At 49.7% G+C, this 10,168-nt stretch overlaps 1 long non-coding RNA gene across 1 annotated transcript; it reads left to right on the top strand.

Moving 5' to 3' along the window:
• Positions 1-4,795: 4,795 nt before the first annotated feature.
• On the top strand, positions 4,796-9,673 carry LOC131518127 (uncharacterized). Its single transcript, XR_009264933.1, has 2 exons — positions 4,796-6,838; positions 7,077-9,673. It is a non-coding gene; the product is annotated as an uncharacterized LOC131518127 (long non-coding RNA).
• Positions 9,674-10,168: the final 495 nt, after the last annotated feature.

The raw sequence follows: 10,168 nt of genomic DNA, 5'->3' as shown, positions 1-10,168 counted from the left end.
GTAGGTCCCAATTCTCCACGTATATGGCTGTAATTATGTTAGAAGAGACAGGTTCCCATCCTCAGCAGGTGGATTTTGGAGAACCCATCCCTGGGGAGCCACATGTAACACTTAGGAAAATAAGACAGGTGGGTCCCGCTCAGTAGAGCAAGTCATAGCTTAATGGCCAAATGGAACCTTTCTTAGCTTCACCTCTGCCCCTTTCTTCTTCTACTCTAGTGGGTCCCAGAGTGTGGTGCCCAGTCCGGTAGCAGGAGCACCTGAGAAGTTGAAAATATAAATTCTTGGGCTCTCCCAAGACCTGCTGAATTAGAAACTCTGTGGGTGGAGCCTGGCCATCTGTGTTTAGCAGCTTTCCAGGGGATACTGATGCCTCTGCTAATTTGCGAGGGACCCACACAGTGTGGGGACAGCTGGTTCTCAGCCTTGGAATCACCTGAGGAACTTTAAAAATTGCTGATGCCTGGATCCCCCCATAGAGACTTGGTTTTTGTTGGTCTGAAGTTCAGCCTGGCCATCAGAATTTTCACTCCTTCCCCAGTGGGAACCTCCATTTCTTGAAGGGCTTGGCTGAGAGTCATCAACTGGAACCAGAGGGTGGAGGCTTCAACTGATAACCTTGCAGATCTGACCTTCACACTGGGGAGGTCCTTGAACTTTGGGGTGCACCAGAACCGTGCCAGGCCTGTGGGGGATGCTTAGGGATGCAGATTCCCTGGGTACCTCCCCTCCCCCACAGATCCTAATTCAATGGGTCTGGAGTGAAACCTGGAATTTGCTTGGCGAGGCAGTGCCCAGCAATTTGGATGTGGGCTCAGGGAACCCTCCTTTGAGAACCACAGGTCGGGAACACCTGTGGTTCTGGTTCCACCGTTCACCGGTCACATGTCCCCAGCAAGTCACTTCAACTGTTGCCTCATCGATGCCTTGGGAGGAGCAAACAGCAGCCTCCAGTCACCTAGGGCTGTCCTGAGATCACACAGCGCCGGTCGAGTCTGACCACTGAGGAGGGCAGGGCAGAGGTAAGGATTTGCTGGACTGTCCCCCTGTCTGCCTGGGGTTGAGTTCTTATGGAAGACTTTCCTGAAGGTGCCTGGCAGCTTTATGGGGTGGAGAGAACTGTGGCTGAACAGGCAGAACTAGAGTGGGTGGGCACGGCTCACAGCTCCTGGCAGCGAAAGGGAGGGGGTGAGGGCCAGAACCGGGCTGTGGGACGTGTGGTGGAGAAAGGGGCAGGCGCAAGGTTCTGAGAGCCAGATTCGAGACAGAGAGGCCGTGGGTAAGCAGGGGACCCCTCCTTTCTGATGGGCGCCACGGCCTTTGGGACTTGGGATTCTGTTCAGCTGCCCCTGAACACAGCTGATCACAGCCACTTAGCCTGATGGGAGTTGCGTTTTCTCACAGAACCAGTCCAGAAGCAGACACGGCTGGCGGTGCTGGGAAGGTGCTGGGAGGGGCACCAGGGTCCCAGACTCCTGTGGGTTCTGGGCCTTGCCATCCCCAGTCACCGCACGGCCACCCCAGGCCGGATTTCGCTTCTGCACTCAGGCAGGAAGAGCAGGAAGCAGCTGGGAGACAGGGCGGTGACTGTCTGGAACCAGCTCTTCCCCAGCACCCCGGAACCCTATCATGGGCAACTCACTGGCAACCTCAGTCACAGTGGTGACCTCGAACACACCCAGGTCCCAGCTATTAGGGAAGCTGGAAGTGTAGTAGCCACCTGAAGCAAAATCCGGGTAGGGAGGCAGGAGGTGGAGGTGGAGTCGGCTGTTGGCCGGTCAAGGTCAACTCTGATACCTGCTAGGTCTGCCTCTGCTTGGCTACTCCACAGTGGGGTCCCTCAGACCAGCATGGGCCCAGAACAGAGCATCTAGAGAGACTGTGCCATAGGGAGAAAGACACTGGGGAAAGCTCACTTAGGTCACCAAGGATGAGCCGAGTGTTCTGGGACACAGTCCTGTGCCCAGGAGCCTTGGTTTCCATGATATTCCCATTCTGTCCACGGTTGCTTCTAAGAATCAAATGAGGATCGTGGGAACGATGGGAGGGTTGAGGGTCTGGTGAAAGTGCCAGGCATTAAACCCTGACTCATCCACTCCCTGCCCTTCTTATTCTCAGAACCTCTCAATTCAGACCCTCCCCTCTCTGCTCGGTAGGATTTGCATTCACGTCCTACTCTCTTCCGAGCTTCCAGCGGTGCTGGTGTCTCTGGACAGCCTGCTCCCCCAGGCCGGGGACCCAGCCCCTGCACGCCCACCCCAGCTCCCCGCTCAGTGTCCATGGCTGCGCCCAGTCTGACCTTGGCCAGCATGGGGCCTTCCACGGTCAGCACTTCTTCACCTGTCAAGGGGAGATAATAACGTTACCCCGACTCAGGCGGGGGCAGGGAGACAAAGGCAGACAAAAGACCCAGCACTTGGCAAACCTAGACAGCCCTGGAAATGCTTCATAATCAGAATGCTTTCTCCCTCTTTTGAAAACAGAAACGGAGGGAGAATATAAAGGATGGAGACAGGGGAACAAGGTCACAGGGTTGGTGGGCAGAGAGGAGAGGGAGAGAGGAGGGAAAGAGTGCATCTGCTGAAGGCACGTGGTGGGGGTGCTGGGAACAGCATCTGAGGGGACAGGGTGGCCGAGGGGACTCTGCCACTCCACTCGGAAGGTGTGTTAGTGATCTGCAGTGTGTCCTTTTTGGGGCTCTGACTCACAAGGGTGCTGGAAGGGAGGGGGCTGCGGGAGTGACTCGATCCCACTTATTTAGGAGGGAGACGGGCAGCGAGCACCCACAACCGAGCAGGGAATCTGGGTCACTGCCGCTGGCACCTCATCCTGGGGGCCACCTGGGGGCTGTCTCAGGGACCCTGGTTTCACTGTCGCAGCAGGGAGGTTCCAAACGGCATTCATCACACAGAGCAAGGCTTCTGAAGGAGGACCCCATCTTCCTCATTAAACGTGGCTTTACTGAGGAAGCTCCTTCCCAGTGTAAGAATTCACTGTCGGTTTTACAGCCAAGAGTCTATGGGCGCACAAGCTCCTGGGAATCAGGCTGAGTTTTCCAGCTTGTCATGGTGAAGTTGTCACCTTTCCACAGGGACAGGTGTCAACCATTCCTTTTTTTTTTTTTTTTTTTTTTTTGCCTTTCTCTATCTTGAGGGGGAAGGGTGGGGACACCGATCCCATGGTTTGGGATTACATGACCCCAAAGGGGCTGCTCTAACAGTGATGGGATTTGGAGCTTTGAACTTAAAAGTCTCCAGGCATGGGGTCCCCTTGCTCCTTGTCTCCAGCAGGACGGTGGGAGATTTATTTCGAATGGGGCTCAGCCCCACTGGGGGACAGAGTGTGCTGATGAAGGCAGGAGACTGAGTTTAGACGCTGGCAGTGAGCGGTTTCCTGACCAACAAGGTGAAAATCAGTCGCTGGCGTAGGTTGTAGAGGAGAGACGCAGGCCAGCACTCGTCCTGGGCCAGGGATTACTTTTATAAATTATTTATTTAAAGAATTATAAAACCAGAACCCCACATGGCACCAAAGTTCATGACAGCAGTGGTTCTCAAATGTGGTCCCTGGAAATCTGTTGGAAATGCACATCCAGACCTGCTGACTCAGACATGTTAGGGGCATTCCAACAAGACCCTCTAGGGGCTCCCCACGCACCCAAGAGCCTGAGAGCCCTACAGAACACAGAGAGGGAAGCGCATAGTGCAGGTGAGCTTCTCCCAGCGGGGCTCCTCCCCTGAGGGAGCCTTTCCCCTTCATGTTCTCACACTGATGGGAGGCGGCTTCCCCACATGGCTGCACTCCACCTTTTCACTTAATATAAATATATCCTGGATGGGGCGTCTGGGTGGCTCACTCGTTAAGTCTCTGACTCTTGATTTCAGCTCAGGTCATGATCTCACGGTTTGTGGGATCAAGCCCTGTGTGGGCTCTGTGCTGACAGTTTGGAGCCTGCTTGGGATCCTCTCTCTCTCTCTCTCTCTGCCCCTGCCCTGCTTGTGCTCTCTCTCTGTCCCAAAATAAATAAAGTGTGTGTATAAAGTTTATACAGAATATATATATTTATATGATATATATATATACTTTACACAGGATATATACAGGAGATATATATATATATATATATATACACACACACATATACACATATATATCCTGGATTACCACCAACTCCCATACCTATGCCAGAATTTCTGAATTGACCTCGGTCCCTTTAAAATTTAAAAAAAAAAATTTTTTTTTTTTTTTTTGAGAGAGAGACAGGGCATGAGCGAGAAGGGTCAGAGAGAGAGGGAGACTCAAAATCCAAAGCAGGCTCCAGGCTCTGAGCTGTCAGCACAGAGCCCGATATGGGGCTCAAACCCATAGACCGCGAGATCATGACCTGAGCCGAAGTCGGACAGTTAGTCGACTGAACCACCCTGGTGCCCTGACCTTGGTCCCTTTAACACCTGAGTAGAATTACATTTCAGCAAGCGAAAGATATAATTCATCCGGTCGTTGCCCTATCAGTGCATTGAGGCTGTTTCTAGATTTTTTTTTACTATTCCAAAGGCTAGTGCAACGAGCATTCTTAAGAATCTGTGGGCAGATACAGGTTTCCCCCACTATCCGAAATCAGAGTTTTTCCTGATTGCAGGTTCCTGTGAAACCTTTCATAAGCCAAAACAGTGTAAAGCAAAGAAGCAATGAACATTAATTTATATGGAAAATTGTTGGAGGGCTCCCAACCCCCCCCAAACCTTTCTTTTTGGATACCTTTGGACATATCATGCTGATGGACGCACAAAATAAATTGAGATAAGAAACAGATGCTCACAGAAAAGTTCAAGGCTCTGGCGGCTTGTTGCTGAGATGCTGACTGTATGTAGTTCCCAGGGAGGGGGGATTGTGGGGCCATCCTGGCTGCTTGGCGTGAGCACTGCCTCTGTAAGGGCTTTCTGCAAAACAAACACTGAATATTGTTTGTGGTTTTTGAGTAGAAGCAAAAATCCTTTCATATTTCTTTTGGTTTTCAAAAACAGTTCCAATGCAGTTCTTTTGTAAAAGAGAAGCGGTGTGACACAAACTTTCAAAAAGCAGGGGATACCTGTACCTCGTGGCAGCATGGCTGAGGGGAATGGTATTTAAAAAGCCAGTTTTGTTTGGATTCTGCCAGATCCTAGATACCTCCTAACAGGTTCCATCAACTTATACTCCCTCCCCAAATACAGAACAATTTCCCTTTCCCACCCTCTCATCAATACTGGAATCGTAAACTTTTTATTTTGCCCCCCAACAGGTGAAAAAGGAGACTCAGTGATTTCCATTTCTTTATTTGTTTGTTTTGCTTTTGTTTTTAACCATGTTATTTATTTTTTTAAATTTGCACGCAAGGTATTTAGCATACAGTTCAACAGTGATTTTAACAGTAGATTCCTTAATGCCCCTTACCCATTTAGCCCATCCCCCTTCCCACACCCCCTCCAGTAACCCTCTGTTTGTTCTCCATATTTCAGAGTCTCTTGTTTTGTCCCCCTCCCTGTTTTTATATTATTTTTACTTCCTTCCCTTATGTTCATTTGTTTTGTATCTGAAATTCTTCATATGAGTGAAGTCATATGATATTTGTCTTTCTCTGACAAATTTAGCTTAGCATAATACCCTCTAGTTCCATCCACGTAGTTGCAAATGGCAAGAGTTCATTCTTTTTGATTGCCGAGTAATACTCCATCGTATATATACACCACGTCTTCTTTAAGTGATTTCCATTTCTTTAACTGTGAGGGCTCTTGGGTTGATCCTTCGCATGTTAGTAGCTACTTATATTTCTTCTGTGAATTTCCTGTTCATAGATTTTCTTTCTTTCTTCCCTCCCTGGCCCCCATCTTTCTTTAGGGTTGTTGGGCTTTTTCTTATTGATTTGGAAGAGCTCATTATACATTAAGGAAAGTGGTAATTGCTACATTTTACATGTGTTTTTCCCTGGCCATTAAAGAACTTTACTGGATAATTAAATTTATCAGTCTTTTCCTTAAATACATCTAGATTTCTGTCATGCTTTAAAAAGCCTATCCCACCTTGAGATTTTTAAAAAATTTCCTACGTTTTCTTCAAATTCTTGGGTAGGACTGTGAGCATCAGGATGAGCCAGGCTGGGTCCAGGCCCTAGCTCTCCCACTTCCAGGATAACTCTGTGCCTCACTTTGCTACTCAGGAAAGTAGGAGTAAGGACACCTGCTTCATAAAGTCAGGTTGTGTGTGTGCTTCTCACCTCACACTTTCGACCCAAAGAAGGTTAAAGGCTCTGGATTCACCAGAAAGATTAACTGGTGGCCCACTGGAGCAGGAGGCTAGATGAGGTGGATCCAGGATCTTTCAACTTCAAGAATGAGTGGTTTTCCTTGAGTCTGGTTCCATGCTTGTTTCCTTCATCATTGATTGTCGACCTCCCAGGAAAAGGACCAGTTGTGTTCTGAGGGCCATCAAGCCCCAGAGAAATAGCAAGTCCCTGGGAGCCTGTTAGGGGCTCAGTTGTGCCCCTCTTCAAAAGCCATATGGTAAAGTCCTAACTCCCAGGACCTCTGAACATAATGCTATTTGGAGATAGTGTCTTCAAAGTGGTAATTCAATTTAAATGAGGTCATTAGGTGGGCCCTAATCCAATATGACTGGTGTCCTTATAAGAAGAGGACATTTGGACACAGACATGGACAAAAGGAAGATCATGTGAAGACACAGGAGAAGACAGCCCTTGACAAGCCAGGGAGAGAGACCAGGAACAAATTCTTCCCTCAGGGTTCTCAGAAGAAACCAGACCTGCTGACACCTTGATCTTGAACTTCCAGCCTCCAGAATGGTGAGAAAACAGCCTTCTGCCATCTAAGCCTCCTTGTCTGTGGTTATTTTGTTGGAGCAACACAAGCAGATGGGCACAGGTGCTCAGAAGGGATGTGCTCTGGACGGTGCAATTCTGGCCTCTGACTTTCTGGGCAAGTGGGGGTGAGGGTTATCTGGGGGTACCCATTCCCTGATGCTGAAGACTATGACCCAGATGTAGAAAACGATTTTGCCTGCTTTCTCCTTCTCCCTCACAGTTGCCCTCCCGGAAAAACAGTATGCGAAGCTTTGGGTTTGGACCGAGATAAAAGCTGGAGGACAGGTGCTCAACCACAGCGTGAGGACCCTCCCTTCACCGGGTGTGGACAAGGACATCCACGTGGACCTCCTGAAAGCTGCTTCCCCCACCGCAGACCCCTGGAGGCCCACTGACAGCTGTGGCAAGAACAGGTGTGGGGACACAGGAAGCTGGCAGCCCCCACAGCCCCGGGATGGGTGGGCAGCACACAAGGGTGGACAGAAGTTAACGCGGGGGAGGGGCGATGGAGACAAGACAGTGTGGACCCTGTTGTGAGATTTCCGGTCCTCCCTCCCAGCTTGCCAGGGCCTCCTGTGGGTGCTGGTCATGTCCCCAGAGCTGCCAGAATGCTCCTGTGCCCGTCCCTCTTCCTCTGACCCCTACATGCTATCTTCCTGGATCCCAGACTGGGAGCGAACCAAACCAAGGGCAAGAAAGGGACCGTCAAGGAAATCTGGGAAAGCTGGACTGTGGTTTCAGGGATGGTGATTAGGGTCCACAGGCTGGGGCAGCAACGTGTCTGAGTGGAGGACAAGCCTCCTGGCCAAGTTCATGCTTGAGAGACTATTGGTGCATCCCTTTACTATTCCTGCGGGCTCTGATGAGGTTCCTCGCACGGGACAGGGTAGGGGGCCTTCTGCAAGATGAAGACCCTGACCGTCCAGTACACTTGGGCCTCTGTATGGGTAGGGATTCTTCCCCAGCCTTGAGGGCCTGCAGGTCCTCTACTCGCTACCCAGAGCTTAGCCAGGTTGGGAGTGGCATGGTGGGGGGATGTGCCATTCACACTGTGATTTGGCCCCAAGGCCCAGACAGGCCTGGGCGTTATCCCCCACCCATCTCTGCCCACCATGCAGGCCATGTCTGCTAATGAGCCAGCTGCTGAGGAGTGGCTCCCAGCAGCTGCCCTGGCCCAGCCAGGTGTGTGTGGCCTGAGGCGGGCAAATAGCCGGGCAGGCCGGGCACCACTTGTAAAGCGTAATAACCCAGTACAGCAGGATAATCGCCCCTTCCCGAGAGGCAGACGTGATCTCATTAGCAATCATACAGAAGGTTGGAATAAGTCTCCATGCTCTCTGGGGTGGGGGAGGCACTCAAAGCCAGGGAAACTGCACTGTCTGCTCCGGGTGCAAATGGGACCAAGCTCCAAGTTTGGAGAAACAGTAGAGTGATAGGCAGGGAGACTGGGCGTGCTTAACCAAGATGGAGAAAAAGACTCGGGGCTCAGGGCTGGCAGGCCACGCTCCCACCTGGGAGACTGCTCTGCGTCCTCACCCAGATTACCCTCCTTGGACCAAATAAGCCCTCTTCTGCTGGGAAGAGCTCTTATCCAGGCCATCCTGTTACCCTCTCTCCTGTGAACTCACCTGGTACTCTCACCTGCACCTGCATGGAGTTGGAAGGAAAGAATGGCCAACACCTCACTGCACAGGGGAGGCTCTATAGTTTGTCCTGGGTTATGTGGTCACCAGTGTCCCCTGCTTGGCCAACTTCTGTTCTCCTAATATCTTTCCTCTATGCAGGGGGTTATGACCCTTTTTTGGGATGCATGGCCACTTGTGAGAACCTGGTGGAAACTACCAAAGTCTTCCCAGATGAGCACATGTAAAAATAAAATGCCGTATCTTATATCTAGGAGTTAGTGGATTCTCTGAATCAGTTCGTGCATGGATATTCCAAGCCAGTGATTTCCATAGTGTACATCAGGATGATCTGGGGCTTGTCAAATCTAAGGATGTCCAGGCCTCACCAGCTGGACTGGGGTATGACCAGCAATCTTCACTTTGGCCAGGTCCCAGCTTGTTTGGAAACAGGGTCCAGAACTGCACTTTGAGAAACACCACTGGATGAGGCCGTGAGGAACAAGTGAAGATTCTGCTTCAAACCCATCTCCGTTTGTCATCTATTCAGATGTACGGATCTTGACATCCCAAAGGAAGTTGCAAGCTCCCCAACAAAAGGGATGTCATCTTAAATCTTTCTGTATCCAAGACCTCAACCATTAAGGTCTCACTAAGTGTCAAAACTCCTTAAGATTCCTGGAGGAGGAGTCCCAGGAAAATCTACAACCCAACCAACACGGGGAGACTTTGTTTCTTCTATTACCAACTATTACCAACCGTGTCAGGCAACGTTGCCTTGTTGTGATACAATAGGATTCCTTCCCTTCTCCTCTATTCATCTACCATTGGGGGCACTTAGCAACTGGGGCCCATGTCTGGGAGAAGCATCTTTGCACAGGTAGAAATAGTCACCAGGGATCCTGCCTTTCCCACCCCTAGGTTCCAGTGGCTGTGTGCAAGCTGCCAATTGAAAGGCGATACGTGAGTCTTGGCATTGTTACACCCCTGGGTTAGCTGGTTTGAATTTGGAATTCTAATCTGATTGACTAAGTAACTTTCACTCTAATGAGAACAGTAGGGTTTGGTCTTAATCTGCAACCATTTAATCTTCCGTCTCATTAATTGTACAAAGGTCTTTATGAATATGTAGATTGGGAAGGGAATAAAAGATTATTTGACCTTGAAGAAACACGTATAAAATAGGTGAACACTCTCCCGGTCTCCCGTTTCCTTTTATTAGGCAGATGCAAAAATTGGTCCAGCTCCAAATCAGGCTATTGTGGGTTATCGGCAATCTTGCAGCCAATTACGATACAGCATTCTGATGAGCCATAGAAGTATAATAATTAGAATAGTATTCACATGCGAGCTGCTTGCTGCGAATTTGCATGTAAATAAAAATGTGGCTATCAAAACCAGGCAGAAACGGCCCACTGATGAAAAAAACTTCAAAAGGGTCAAACGTGAAAAAGAAAAAGGCCTGTGAAGGAAAAGGTTAAGTGTCATGGGCATGATGTTGAGTCCTTTATGAAGAACTCGTTTTAGGATAGATGGCCTTCCGAATATACCTCCCTTCTTCCCTTTTAGATAATTGGTAAACTGTCCTCTTTTTTTTTTTTTTAACGTTTATTTATTTTTGAGACAGAGAGAGACAGAGCATGAACGGGGGAGGGTCAGAGAGAGGGAGACACAGAATCCAAAACAGGCT

The sequence above is a fragment of the Neofelis nebulosa genome, chromosome 7 (assembly GCF_028018385.1).
Source record: "Neofelis nebulosa isolate mNeoNeb1 chromosome 7, mNeoNeb1.pri, whole genome shotgun sequence".
NCBI classification, from domain to species: Eukaryota; Metazoa; Chordata; class Mammalia; order Carnivora; family Felidae; genus Neofelis; species Neofelis nebulosa.
This window is presented reverse-complemented; position numbering and strand designations above follow the sequence as displayed.